Source organism: Lathyrus oleraceus, chromosome 2 (assembly GCF_024323335.1).
Source record: "Lathyrus oleraceus cultivar Zhongwan6 chromosome 2, CAAS_Psat_ZW6_1.0, whole genome shotgun sequence".
Lineage (NCBI taxonomy): Eukaryota > Viridiplantae > Streptophyta > Magnoliopsida > Fabales > Fabaceae > Lathyrus > Lathyrus oleraceus.
In genome coordinates, this window is record NC_066580.1 from 131,166,310 (window position 1) to 131,183,167 (window position 16,858).

At 33.4% G+C, this 16,858-nt stretch overlaps 1 pseudogene; it reads right to left on the reverse strand.

The window, feature by feature from the left end:
* Nucleotides 1-12,566: 12,566 nt before the first annotated feature.
* On the reverse strand, nt 12,567-13,909 carry LOC127121014 (probable O-methyltransferase 3; annotated as a pseudogene).
* Nucleotides 13,910-16,858: the final 2,949 nt, after the last annotated feature.

The following is a 16,858-nucleotide window of genomic DNA, read 5'->3' on the forward strand; positions in this document are numbered from 1 at the left end:
ATTTGGAGCCAATCGATTGCATGAAGTTTTTGTAACGTATTTTTCACAAAATTGACAGGACCAATCGATTGGTCTACCATGTGAATCAGTTGACATCAGTAAAACTCTATTTTTCTTCACAAAAACATGAACCAAACGATTGGTTATGCAACTAATCAATTGACACCTACAATATCTCTAAAAATACCTCTTCTAAACATTCTTCCTTCTAAATTTAATTATACCCAACCATTCTAAAACATATATTATGATGAATTCATTTGGTTAACCTCCATAACTTCAACAAAAAAACACATAAACATCAAGCACTAAAAAACAACTTCAACAACAACAACATGGTACCAACACATAGAATCAAAGAGAAGTATGAACACAACAATTGCACCATAGATTCACACAAATCCTAACCCCCAAAACATAGATTATTTTCCCCTAAAGGCTAATTCCTATCTAGAACTCACCTTGAAGGTGAAGATGATGAAATAGAGATGAAGTTGGTGATGATGATGAAGATGAGACGATGGTGGTAATGATGAAGATGACACCATCTTCTTGTTCCTCCATGAGTTTCTTCTTGTTCTTCCTATTCTTCCTCTTCCTTCCTTTTCTCTCTTCTCATCCTATTTCCTTTCTCTTCTTTCTTTCTGATAACTCTCTTTTCTCTTACCTACTCTTTCTACTTCTTCTTATCCTCTTCCTTTTTCTTTTCCACACCATACAAATATATAACATAATATATGTATATATATATATATATATATATATATATATATATATATATATATATATATTATATATATATATATATATATATATATATATATATATATATATAATATATATATATATATATATATATATATATATATATTTAAATTATAATATTAGGTAGTAATATAAAATATCTCAATTGATATTTTGTCTTCCAGTACCAATTGACCAATTATTAATGTTACCAAAAAAGTTCTCTCTTGTACTTATCATTATTGGTCTGTCTCTTTTATTAATAATTAATTTCTTCAGAGTTCACTAGTTACTCTATTGGTCTCAACTGACAACATTTAGAGCACATAGGAGCATTAATTGTTTCAACTGACAAAAGATAGAGTACATAGGAACTCAATTGGTCTCAACTAACAATTAATTGAGTATTTAAGGGATTATGGGATATTACATTCTACCCCCTTAAATTGAAATTCACCCCCGAATTTCCTCGAGTCCACGAGAAAACTCTTCTTGTATCACCGTCCTAGGTCAACGCTTGACTTCTCTTCAATTTCAAACCCCGGACGTATTCATTCTTCCGACTTATCGTCCTTGGAAACTTCTTACTCGTGTGAACTCTCAATACTTCATGGTGTTAACCATTTCCTCATTCCAATATTGGATTAACTTTTAAACTTGCTCCCACTTAATTCATCTGATATATCGCTCTACATCAGTTGGTCACTTTCCTCCCGGAGATCACGACTTCCCTTCCTTGCACTAAGTTACACAAAACATAATTACGACATCTTATCTTGACTTGGTTAATTAATACTCATTAATTCTTCATAAGAAAACTTATCGATTCCTTGACCACAAACAATATTAACTAATCTTCTCTTATTATTCCTTCAACAAATGTGACAAACTTGTAATCCATCTATCGATAATCTCATCAATTTCACCTGATCTGATGTTATATGCTGCAAGCGTCTACTCCTACTATTTCCCTTCTCTCGTACTACTCCAATGAGATAGCACAATTAGTACGAGATTGTTTTACTCCCATCCTTATGAGTAACTATCTCTCTGACCCCCATAATATTGATTTAGCTCTTTCATCCATCACCTTTCACCGTGCTACTCTAATTTTGATAGTGGAATACCTAGGATTCCTAGGCACTACTGGTTAGCGAACAGTCTACATAAAAGATAACACTTATCCTACAGAGTGCCCACCACCCAAAACAGTACTAGGACTTCACTAACATCCATTAGTAGAATAAATTTCTTACTGACACACAAAGGTTTAGAATATGACCAACACCCTCCAAAAGATTGATACGCATGAGCCACGCGACTACAACTATAAAGGTGTATGACATTCAGTTTTATCATGTGCTCAAATGAACTTATCCAAATTAGTTTGACAGTATCTAATTCTTGTTACTATATTCCATATCAAATCCTCTTATAGGGTCACAATTCATTCAAGGTTTCTGCCGACATAGGATCTCGACCAATAATAAAATAACATCATTAAGGAACTTCAAGTCATTAACGAGATACCACTTCCAAGAAACCTTGCACAAACTAGACTATAACTGTGAGTTTCCATACTAGTTTCAGTGTCACACCACGCTTCACACTTTTAGAAATAACATTTCACTTCTTATCTAGAACCCTTCATCTTAAGGTCCTGATCCATCTTCAATAATCTTAGTTCATGCTCTTATTAATATACAACTTAAGTTACATGATTAACTTTAGGAATATATGATCCTCGTTCCCCCTCGGAAGTATAACTCATGAATCCTTCAAATAGGGTAGAGTATCGTTGTCTACAAAACACTATTCTCTTAGGGGGTCCACATCTGAAGCCATGAATCCAAGAAATTATCAAATGCCATATTCCGACCAGCCAATTTACACCTTAGTAACGCATATGTAAAATACATAACTAACCTCCTCAATATCATCACTCAGTACGTCTCTTCCAACTCTGTTCCTTATAGTTATTCATAGTCATAATAGTGGTACTTCCAAAACTTACTTAAACTGAGCGTGGTTCACCAGGTGGGTTCCCCCAAACATCTGACTTCCATGATATCTCTACAGATGACGAACTATGCAATTACACCTTCCAAAAATTATAATTTCAAAATAATTAATTTGACCTGTGGTAACTTGTAACTCTATCCCCCAACTCGCACATTCCTAACGGTACACCAATGAGATTTAGGACACCCTTAGCTCCAACAAGATGTGAATGTTTATACTTTGTGATCAACCAACCAAACACAATTCAAGAAGGTAAATAACAACTGGTCTTCCAATAAGCCACTATCACTCTTGCAATTCAAATAAAATGCACTTAAGATGAACCTTAACATTGCCACACACTCATTGACTTGGATTCTCTTTCATACCGATATCTATTGAACAATTCATCACACAGAAGCCACTTATCTAGATGACCTGCAACTGACAAACCTTATCTCCTCCTTATGAGTCCATACGACATAGTTTATTTCACGTTCCACACTTAGCTCCGCATTCAGGCTTAGTTTGTCTTTAGTTGTCTACAATAAACTCAACTTCTCGGAATACAAGACTCACTACTCAACAAAGTGTGTGTTACTTCAAATCCATCTCAAGACAAGGAATCCATTACACACACTTGTGACCATAATGTCGTTATCACATACTTCTCTTAATACCAAGGTATAACTTCCTCCACTCCACTACATACACTAGAAATCTTCGATGTGAACAATCATCAACTACACGCCCATAAGTTAGCCTTAATGAATCTTGATGGTCCCATTGTGCCTTTATCTAAAATGTACCCCATTACAACAATTATGTTGCAACATTCACATTGCTTCCACACTCTGCGTTCACTTATCTTCCTATGGTAATTCTCTCAATTCCAATTACATAACCATTCTACTAGAATTCCTTAAATTCGATTACTTATTCTTATCCTCAACCGAAATCTCCTTCAACCAATCCTACTAGAGCATTCATTGTTATATAATGCTTATTCGCTCTTCGACACAAATCCCTTTCAACTGACCCTTGGTAACTCAACATTCAATAATAGTTTCTTACCAACACTAAACATTTAACGAGCTATCCTGAATCCGATCTCCTTTCTAAGACTGAATATAATTGATTTATCTTCTAACCTTCATTTGGTTTATACATGTTTCACTTGGAATAGGCAGCCACGTCCTCGAGTTTCTCCTTAGACTTCACCACTACCTTAGGCTCCCCACAAAACTGATCGTCCTTATCTCTTAAGTTCTCAACCACTTGTAAGGCACCATTCCAAATATACTCCACGAAGTACTCTCATTCTTCCAAGTTACTCTAGTGACCTTAGAAATTGAAACACCGATGCACTATCTCACTTCTAGACCTTATAGCATATGAGCAACATAATCATACTTTCTACTTCACCATACGGTTTTACTTACAATACTTATTTCATATCAATGGGTTTATTTTATTCCACTAGCAAATTCACGTCTCTCTCAAAGCTCTGACAGTGTATCCAATAGAAATCCTCAACTTCGCGTCTCCATCAGCACTACCGAATTGCCTGAACCACAAACCACCCTTCAATTTTACATTACCTAAATCACAACTCTTACTGAAACTTTAATTGAGCCATCTGGTTCCCCTTACTTTCTAACTCTTGTCTTGAGCCTACCCTCAAAGCACAAGTTCCACCAACACTTCCGAGTCCTCGTGGTCGCTCAACCATGATCCTACATACCATGCACATAACATTAGGTTGATCAGGCCCAATACTACATACAATGATATTAAGAATCATGTTGGCTAAAAACACATATGAGGCAGGAATAGATTTACTTATGATGTTTCAAGGCTAGTTCGAGAATCGACCTGCTCTGATACCAACTGTAACAACCCGTATAATATATATCTAGAATAATATCATACAAGTGTTATTATTTTGTATTGACACAATCATAAGTACCTATTGGTATCATTATATACACATGTCCAAAATAAAACATAAATGACACATGTCATACAATAAACCCTAAAAAAAACTAAGAACTATGTACAATATCTTCATTGTACACAACTCCACAGTGGAATATCACGATAATCATCGTCCATTGAAACATCAGTTGATAGCTTCTCTTGAATTCAACCTGCAAGGAATACCTGAAAAATAACAATAATAATGGGATTAGATAATAATCACAGTGAGTTCTCCTATCCTATGGGCCCACTCGACTATACAGGGTTTCTACTCAATTCTAACTCATGTTTTCACCTTTTGTTACTGTTGCATCATTCACACCTTGTAACTAGGACTTGAGTATCTAAGGGATAATCGCAATGTATGAAAACATGTTACTTGAGTTCATCCACTCAACAAAATCATTATTCGATTTCACGAAACATCAATCCCCGATAGGACTTACGTCTAAGCCAGGCCAAGTTCATGCATGCTCGTATGATTCGACTTTCGCGGTGGATATCGGGTCCTATATGAGTTCCAAACTCATTTCAAGACACCGTCACCCGTATGTGACTCTAACTTGTTTCGTTGTACGCACCACGACATGATCAGGTCCAAGCATCACTATCTAAATCATTTCATAACTTAAGTTATCTTTCTATGTCATTTACCTAATATCCTCCTAGGTTTACCTCACTCATAAGTTTTACTCATTTTATTGTGTAACCAATACAATCAACCAATCATTAGCTCTTAATCATTCTTGCACACACCCAAGTACCACAACCAATAACATGTATAACATACATTAAAGTCCACAAGATGACATAACATGCTACAAGGTTCATAAGCAAGGTTATCACTCAACCCGCCGCAATCTAACTCATTAATCGATCATTCTAACCTAGTCAAAATTCTAGATTAAAACATACACAAACTCATATAAATTGACTGATTAATGTTAATCTAATGCATACACATCATGGTATAAGTTATAAAGCATCTAAGGTGGTTTAGAAACATGAAATAAGTGATTTTTGGCAAAACAAGGTTGAACCAATCGATTGCATTTGGAGCCAATCGATTGCATGAAGTTTTTGTAACGTATTTTTCACAAAATTGACAGGACCAATCGATTGGTCTGCCATGTCAATCGACTGACATCAGTAAAACTCTATTTTTTCTTCACAGAAACATGAACCAATCTATTGGTTCTGCAACTTTTCTACAACCAATCAATTGACACTTGCATAATCTCTAAAAATACCTCTTTTAAACATTCTTCCTTCCAAATTTAATTATACCCAACCATTCTAAAACATATATTATAATGAATTCATGTGGTTAACCTATATAACTTCAACAATAAAACACATAAACATCAAACACTCAAAAACAACAACATCAACAACAACAACATGGTACCAACACCGAACATCAAAGAGAAGTATGAACACAACAATTGCATCATATATTCACAAAAATCCTAACCCCCAAAACATAGATTAATATTATAATATTTGGTAGTAGTTTAAAATATCTCAATTGATATTTTATCTTCCAGTACCAATTGACCAATTATTAATATTACCAAAAGTATCCTCTGTTGTACTTATTAATATTGGTTTGTCTTTTTTATTAATAATTAATCTCTTCAGAGTTCACTCGTTACTCTATTGGTCCCAACTGACAACATTTAGAGCACATAGGAGCCTAGTTGTTTCAACTGACAAAAGATAGAGTACATAGGAACACAATTGGTCTAAACTGACAACTAATTGAGAATTTAAGGGAATATGGGGTATTACAAAATATTTGGTTTGGATGTTCCTTCAATTTTTTTTGTTGCCTCTGTTTTCTGTGTTTTGTGTTTAAGCTTAATGATTTAGAACATATATCAGATGCAACTGGTATTAACAATAAATTATTTTAAGGATATGTTGAATACCTTAATGTGAATAAGAAGGTATACACTGGTTCAGGTTCAGTTGGTAACATTTGTGCTTGGAGTTAATATTTGTAATTTTAGAAATACAACCTTGGTGTCTCTGTTATATGTTGTTTGTTTTTAATTTACACAGACATGAGTGATTCGACAAGTACCTCTCATACAACATCTGTTGTAACCTCTGTAAATAAAAAGTGTAAAAGAAAAACTAGAGGTGCCATGATGTGTACGAAGGTTAAAAAATCCCATAAAACGGTGTTTGCTCCCCGATTAGTTTTGATCTGGGAACCGGTAAGGCTTATGGAGAAAACGTTGATTATTTTAAGTGTTGTGTGGCATTACATGGTAGAAGGAAATTGAGTATTTTAATAGATGATTGACATAAGGTTGATAGTGATTTGAAAGATAACTTATGAACTGATATTACAGTATTTATTATGAAGTTTTAAATTTGTTTTACTAGTATATATAGCCATTTATTTTTCGGTTTAATACTAATATCAACTCTATTGTAAATGTAGGAAGTGTTTATTGTTTCAGAGGATAGTATACAGAAAAAGAAATGACTTGCATATGCAAGTGAGCGTTGGAGAAACTTTAAGACACAACTCATAGATGAATATATTAAACATCTAAAAGATAACATCAAGCCTTCATACGTGAAGTATCCATTTACTGATAAGACAATTTGGAAGGCATTTGTAAAGTATTGCAACTCTCCTGATTTCTTGGTTAAGAGCCTAAAAGGAAAGGAGAATAGAGCTAGAAATATTTATTCACATAGATTATCTTGTGGGGGATATGATAAACCTGAGTAGAGAATGATAAAGGCAAAAAGAAAAAAATGGAACTAGGCTGGGAGATCCTTCTAGAAGCCCTTATCGCTCTCCATTTCCACCATTACACCATGCGAAATTGAAGAAGGCAAGTCAAAGACTAAATGGCGAGGTCACACCAGATGCTACATGCAAATTGGTAGATAAGATTTTAAGGAGATACTTTTTTAAATATTATTTATTTTAGTTAATTCAATTTGGCAAAGATCGTTGAAATTTTTATGTGTTATAGGATGTACTCGTCGAACAAGCCAAAGTTAGTATCTTTGTTCCACAAGATCATCATGACATCTTGGTAGAAGAGTTGGAACCGAGGAGTAGGTTGGGTGTGTACGTGGTCTTCGAAGAGGCGTCGACTTGAATTTATTCTTTGGACTATCACAATTAATTACCGAAGTAAACCGTAGAAGAGAAATTGAAGAGTTAGTTACTAAAAACATAGGGGGGTATTAGGACATGAGTGGGAGAAGTGGAGTCAGGAGGCGATGGAGAAGTGAAATCAAGAGGAACATGAGAGGGTGAATCTTGAGGAGCATGAGAGGATGTTGCAGCAAGAGAGTGGGAGGATGTTGTAGGAGGAGCGGGAGGAGCGAGAGAGGATGATGCAGAAGAAGCAGGAGAGGTGTACCCACGATATGATTTAGGTATAAGAATAATTTTAAATATTTGTATTGTATGTTGTTGTTACTCTTTATGTATTTTAATTTTTGTATTGTATTTCGATTGTTTTTAAGAGGCAGAAATTAAAATCATTGGGCTTACTCAACCATCCAATTCCAAATTATCTAGAAATACATTAGAAAGTAGTTGTGAAAGTTGTTATGGGTGGTGCTAGTACGAAAGATAGTTGTTCTGCATCGTATCACAATATTGAGACCACACCATCTCGAGTAGATGACATTCAGAAGCTATCAAGGATGATGTACGAGATTCCATAACTCTCCCAGTTTAAATTAAAACATGGACCACAACAATATTTTACACTTCATATGAGTTGTCTTGAGGAATTGTTGAAGGGAAATGATTGATTGGACATACATGTAATACAATTGTGGTGCTCGTAAGTATTATTTTTACTGTGATTTCAATTTACTTTCACTGTTCTTATACTTTAACATACGAATTTAAAATTTTCATTAAATTGAAAAATTATTGTTTCTTAGATTGATTAAACATTCAGTTTCGAAGTAATTCATCAAACACAACCAAGATCTATATACAACATAAGTTGGTTAATGAGAATAAAGAATGTTTCTGGGCTCTGTTTATCCATAGGTAAGTATATGCTTTAATTTTTGTTTTCATTTATAAATCAATTGTATAAACATTATGAATTATTCTGAGTGATTATATAAGAGGCGTTCACAACTAATTATTTTATGTCCGAAGCAAAATGTTGTAGTTTTTTTATGCTCGTTACATTATTAACTTTATAAAGATATGTAAAAGGTTTTGAACGAGTAAGTGGTATTATTTGTAATACTCAAATTTTAAATTTAATTTTGAATAGTTTTTATTCATACTTAATTTTTACCGACATGTAGAGCTATGGAGGGATACACCTTTGTGAAACGTAATCTACAATGTAGAAAGCCAAAAATCATAGAACCACATGTATGTATGTATTACCTGTGCCTTTTGACATTATTTTGTTTTTTATAATGTATTATTTGTATTTTATGTGTATTAATTAGTAACTATATGAAAATTATTTACAGTCACGAAAACAACACAAAAGTTTTGAATGTGGATACTATGTTCAAATTATAGAGGTTTTGAGACGAATCACCATTCCCACAAGAAGATCTAGATGACATTCGATCATGTTGGTCTGGTGCCTTCCAACCTTATCATGAGTCTATAAACATCAATTTTCTTGGTTGTTAAAAGAATTGTATAGAGGTTTTTGTCATTATAAGTGCAAGTAAGTAGAGGTTCTCTTGGTAGAGGTTTTGTGTATCCCAAATGTCATTATAAGTGTTGTAAGCATAATACATTTGGGATTTCGTGTTATGTTATGTAAACAATTTATATTTTGTATAGAATGTAAATTTGGTATTATGTCTTATGTTCTGTATAAAATACAAATGACTTGATAATGTCACATAATTTGTAGGATTTTTGTAAAAAACGATAAAGATCAGTCAAAATGAAATTTAAAATAAACCATAAATGGAAAAAAAATGTTATACCCCTCGGTTATTAACAAAAACCGACGTAAATATGGGCCTTTTTCCCTCGGATATTTACAAAAAATAAGAGGTATATGGCGCGCAAATAAAAGTTTTGAAAAAAAAAATATATATTATTGCTAAGGATCAAACGAATGATATTTTCAACTATCCCCTCGCTTATTTACAAACCAAGGGATATGGTAGCTGGTTTTCATGCCGCCCTTCGTTATTTCGCTTGCCTAACCAAGGTAAAATCCCATTTGCGTCAGAGGTAAAATGAGTATACTTGTTGCAATATTAACAGTGTTATTCTTTTAAATCATATATTCACACCTTTTTATATTTACTTTCTTCGAGACCTGAAATTATTTATTTTTTTATTTCAAAAGTAATTAATTTTGCCAATTGAATTGTAAAGTGTAATTTCCCCTATCTCAACATTTTTAAGCATAAATTTATTGTTTGTTGGGAGTGGAACGAAGGTTTCTCTCCTTCACCTCTCATAACTGATATGTTATCTGATATTCTTTGTTGTCTTTTTTATCTTAAAACTAGAGAGGTATCAGTTAGATCCTTCACCTTTCATACACAACTTGAAAAAACTCTAGTAGCACTACATAATAAAAACAAATTAAGCAATAAGAACAATCGCTTATTTTTTTAATTATTTTATATCTAATTGAAAAAATAATAAAGGTACAACAACTACAACAACGACAACGACAATGACATCAACAAGAATATTGACAACAACAACAACAATGACAACAACGATGAGGACGATGACCAAAATGAAAACAACAACCACCACCACCCAAAAAAAAACAACAAAAAAACAATAACAACAAAAACAACAATGATGATGACGATAACCCCGACGACACGAACAACAATAGTTGCAACAAAACTGATAACAACAACAACATATCAACAACAATAGCCATAACAAAAATAACAACAACAAGAGCAATAATAATTATAATAGAAACTCGGCATGGACACGGGGAGGGTTGACAACGGTTTTTAACCGTCCAAAACCCAAACTCGAATCTTAAAACAATTCTTGTTTCCCACTCCAATGCCCAATGGGGATGAAGAATTACAATATAAATTCATCCTAAACGAGTTCTTATTGGGTTTGGGTATCCCCGACCTTCCACCATCCCTTTAGTGAAATCAATTTTTTGAATAGAAATATATATATTTTTAAAACAATACAAGTAATAGAATAAAAACAATCTCAAAAAATTTCATACATACATTTCAAATATTTTAAATAATAAATACAAATTAAAATATCAAACATTGACCATATATTTAATAGTCTAAATAATAAAAAAATAACAATAAAGTTCATAATGAAATAAATAAGGAGAGTTTGGAGGCGGGTTCGAGGTCGGTATTAGTGTCCCCATTACCCGACTTGTCCTCATACTTTGTAACAAGGAAAACCTAAACCCAATCAAAGAGGGTTTTCCCATTAAATTTTTTGTTTTGACGTACAACCTCAAAGTATCTATTTTTTCCAATTGAGGTAGGATATGCATCTTGGGTGAGAATATGGATACAAATAAGTTTAGAAGGGGGGGGGGGGATATACCTTCTTCCTTTAAGATAATTTCAAAAACATAATAGGTCCCATAAACGAAATCAGAGATTTTCAAAAGCGCGAAAGTAAAACACAATACTAAGAAACCTTGGAAGCATCTCAATGAATTAAACCAAGTAAAAAATACATGATATCACTAAGGACTTGGTTGATTCTAATGCAAGGAAATCACAAGGCAACCAAATCCGCTTTAAACAAAGTGATTTAAAAACTCTTTAGATACCCTAATGTACCATTAGTCTCCATCAACACTCAGTCTTTAGCGAGGAAGGTCCACAACAATGAACAAATGACTAAAGATGAAGATGATGAACAATGCCAAGCTATCTCACAAACACTCTTAAACACAAGGTGTGAAGGAATTAAATGACTGTGAAATAAGAACACCCACACAAGGTTCACTTTAATTTATGGATAAATGAGTCTTGATTCTTGATTGATACCATGAGATTGATTAATCATGAACAATACTTCACTATTAAATCAATTCACTCTCTCTAATTGACTTAAAACAACAACTAATCTCACAAAAACAAGATGCAACAAAGAGAAGTAAATCTGACATGGATTAAGACTCAAGAAGTTGTTCCAAAGAAGAAGAAATTATGTTGGGTATAAACACACTAATTTATGTGTCTGGCATCTTTGTCTGTATGGGTTTCACACACTTACACTATCATTTATGTGTCTTATGTTACTTTGATCAAAGAAATAACTATTTAAATCTAAGAAATAACTATTCAAGTAATAAGCTAGATTCAAGTCCATCTATGCGGCGCCCAAATTTGGCTTCATGGAGACATCTAATTCAAATTAGGATTAATAGTTGATTCGAGACATATCATAATGTGATTAAAATCAATTCATCCAGAGTCAAATCCCAATTTTTTACAAGGCTCCTGATTCGAATCATGCTTTACACTTGATTCGAATCAAGTTAACATCCATATTTAATTGTTATAACTTGTGATTCAAATCACGTTTGATGAAACGAAAAAGAAGCAAATTGATAGGCTCAAAAAAGGAACATTATCAGGGACCAAACACTCTAATTTTATTGAGTAATGATGAGTCTTAATGGTACAATCTCTAAATAGATGAAGCAATCACAATAAAACTCGAAAGCAAATAAAATACAAACACGCAAATATTAAATGATAAACAAATTACAAATACGCAAATAAATTATAACCAAATACATTCAAATTGACAAAAACATTAAAACAAGTAACCGATACCATAAGATGACATGTCTACACTTTCAATGCTGACAACAATTGACTTATGTTTATTAAGGATAGATCTCAATCATGGACCGTAAGCCTAAAATTGGGGTTATTTTATAGTCATTGAAACCGACAGATAAAATCAACTTAACCCATTCTTTCTCATTTCTCTCTTTTCCTGTGAGTATTACCATCATCAACATATCAAAAAAGAGTTGGGTTTCAACTGATTTATTAATGTTCTCATTGTCCAACACCATATCTATGATAATCACCTTCCCATCTTTACCTTTCTTCATCAATGATTCCTTGCATTTCTTCAATATATTCACACATTCCTCGTCATTCCAGTCGTGCAAGATCCACTGCGATGTCATTCATATTTTGTTTAATTATAAAAGGAAGATAGAGAAAAGATGATAAATTTGAAGAAAATTATATGATTATTGGTGCTTTTGGTATGAAAAAAAAAATTAAAGGAAAAATTTATATAAACTAAATAAAATGAAAATAATTTTTTGAATGGATTTCATCTTTTTATTTTTTATTGCCATTTCTAATTAAGTAACATGTAAAGGAATATTTAAAATCTTTACCTTCAACAAAATGGCATGTGCTTGAGGAATTTCTTGAAACATATCTCCACCAACATAGCTTAGGTTATGGCTTCCTTGTAAGCCATCAACAACATGTGGGAGATCAAACACAATGCATTCCATTTGTGGGAATGATTTGGCAACAACCTTTGCCATGGTCCCTGTGCCTCCTGCAACATCAACCAATGACTCCAATCCATGGAACACTCCCTTACACTTGTCAATCAACAGATCGCTCACTAATCGAGCATCACTTGCCATTGACTCATTGAATAAACGGTTAAATATTGGGTCATGAGCAGCATAATCCCAAAAATACCTCCCATGTGTGGTTTCAAATGTGGAAGAATCCTCATTTTTCAACCAAGTAGACATTTGATGCCATGGTTTTGTCAAAACTGGATCAAGCATCGCCTGAACAAACGGTGCCACACTCATTGGATTTTCCTTTAGTAATAACCTAGATGCATCCGTTAACATATACTCAATTTCTAATTCATTCTCTGTAATATTTTGTTGAGAGAAAAAACCAGAATGAGTCATGATTCGCATCAAGCGATAAATGCAAGGTTTTTTGGAAGGATGGATTGGTAGTGAAGAAATGAGTTTTGAGAGTGAGAGGGTTTGCCATAGTTGTGTATGATATCTGGTATGCCTAAATCAACAACACATTTAAGTGACATGGAATTCATGAAGTTGAAAATGTGATTCCATATGTGGCTTTGAGCTTTGAGCAAATTGGAAGCAACATCATCTCCATTTTGGAATTCCATACTTGGTACCTGAATTCTATGAATAAGACTTAAAGTATATGGAATGTGGATTGAAACCTCACATTGTTTGGGTCTTTTTATATGCTGAAATGAAGTATCATATTATTATAATTTGGATATTACAGAAACATCATATTACATATAAGCAGCGACTATATATAGTATTATTTACTACAAGGATTGTGATGTATGCTGATGCATATGTTGTTTATTGCGATGGCTTTTACTGACCACCATTATGTTGGATTTTTATTCTCATGCATATGTTGTTTATTGCGATGGCTTTTACTGACAACCATTATGTTGGACTTTTATGCTCATGCATATGTTGTTTATTGCGATGGCTTTTATTGACCACCTTGATGATCATTCTAGCCTCACCTAGTGTCCACTTTCTATGCTTATCAATCACGTTCAAACACACTATGAGAGACTCCTGAAACACAGAACTTAGATCTCACCAATCAAATGAAAGTACCCTTTGATGTTGTATGATAAGTGTTATATTAAATGAAGTAAAGTTGATTTAAACTTGTTGGAAGGCATCATAAGGAACATTGAAGAAAAAATCGAAGCAGTATTGTAAAAAAGACTAGTCACTTTGAATGTGCCAATTGCTCAACTCCATTGACAAGATTCTTATATTCTTGTATATAACGAAGGCAGTAAATTACCTCAACAAAAAAGCTGGTCCACAATAAGTTAATCCCTATTCAATATTTGTAGGAGAGATCATCTATAATTTTCATGAACAAAACTACTTCATAAAAGACTTCATAGAGACGGAACTGAGAAATTCTTGGAAGTGTTAAGGAAGTACCCTACATCTTTAGCCTACAATATCTCTGAATTTAAAGGAATTATACCTTTTATGTGCATGCATAAAATTATGCTCCAAGAGGACTTTTAAACCTCATGAGAACATCATAAGAGGATTAATCCTATCATGAGTGAGGTGGTTAGAAAGGAAGTGTTAAAGTTTCTTGAAGATGGAATAATTTATCCGATATCAGATGATCAATGGGTTAGGCCAGCCAGTACATGTAGTACCAAAGAAAGGAGGACGAACAATATTTAAGAATGAAAATGGAGAATCTGTAGCTAAGCGTGTAGATACAGGTTGGTGAATGTGTATTGACTATAGAAAATTAAACAAAGCCATTAGAAAAGATTATTTCCCCATTCCTTTCATTAATCAAATACTAGAATGTTTGGCTAGACACCCATATTTTTGCTAATTAGACAGATATTCAGGATTTTTTAAATCCCAATCCATCTTGATGCTCAGGAGAAGACTACCATCACTTTTCCATATGGCATGTTCTCATATTAAGAATGTCATTCGAACTATGTAATGTAACTGCAACTTTCCAAATATGTATGATGGCAATATTCGCAGACTTCCTTGATGATATCATGGAAGTGTTCATTGATGAATTTTTCGTATGCGGATCGAGTTTCGAAGGATGCCTTGCTAATTTAGAGAAGATACTAGAAAGATGCATGAAAGTTAACTTAGTGTTTAAATGGTAGAAATTCCACTTCATGGTAAAAGAGGGCATATAGTCTTAGGACATATAGTGTATGAAAATGGAATCGAGATTTGCAAAGCTAAGATAGAAATTATTGAGAACCTCCACCCACCTAAATCTGTTAGAGAAGCTAGAAGTTTTCTGGCACACGCCAGTTTCTATCGATATTTGATTAATGATTTCTCTAAAATTACAAAACCCCTAACTGGTCTCTTGATGAAGGACGTTGAGTTTATCTTTGACAAAAAAAAATCCTTGAATCATTTCAACTCCATAAACTCACCCTGATCTCTACACCTATTATACAATCTCATGATTGGATTCAATCATTTGAGATAACGTGTGATGCAAGCGACTATGCAGTACGCACTGTTTTAGGACACCAAAAAGATAAACAATTGCATGTCATCTATTATGCAAGTAGAACCCTAGATGGATCTCAAACAAATTATGCCACAACTAAAAAAGAGCTCCTAGTTGTGGTATTCGTAATTGAAAAAATCCGTTTTTACTTAGTAGGAGCTAATATTATAAACTACACAGATCATGCAGCTATAAGGTATCTATTGAGCGAGAAGATGCAGAGCCAAGGTTACTTCTATGGATCCTACTATTGCAGAAACTCGACATGGAAATCTGAGACAAAAAGGGAATAGAAAATGTGGTAGCTGGCCACCTTTCTAGACTAGATAATATTAAGGCTTAACATGTGTCCATTAATGATGATTTTCCCTATGATAGACTAGTAGCACTAGTTGGAACCGAAGAACCTAGCTATGCTCACCTAACTGATTATTTTGAGAAAGGTGGATCTAGCAATAAAAATGAAACTGAGGAGGAAGATACCCTAGACAAACTACAATTCCTTTGAATGATGACTTTGTAAACTACCTAGCAGCTGCAGTCTTACCTTCATATATGACTTACCAACAGAAGAAGATATTCTTCCATGATCTGAAACAATTTTTTTAGTATTTTTAGTAGTGTCTATGGTTGTTGTTTCTATGTTCTAGTTAAACACAAAGGACAAATGTGAAATATTTGGTTTTGATGTTCCTTCAATTTTTTTTGTTGCCTCTGTTTTCTGTGTTTTGTGTTTAAGCCTGGTGATTCAGAACATATATCAGATGCAAATGGTATTAACAATAAATTATTTTCAAGATATTTTGAATACCTTAATGTGAATCACAAGGAATACATTTATTCAGGTTCAGTTGGTAACATTTGTGCTTGTAGTTAATATATATAATTTTAGAAATACAACTTTGGTCTCTCTGTTATATGTTGCTATTTTTTTAAATTTACAGAGACATGGGTGATTCGACAAGTACCTCTCATACAACATTCGTTGCAACCTCTATAAATAAAAAATGTAAAATAAAAGCTCCAGGTGCCATGATGTGTACAAAGGTTAAAAAATCCCATAAAACGGTGTTTGCTCCCCGATTAGTTTTGA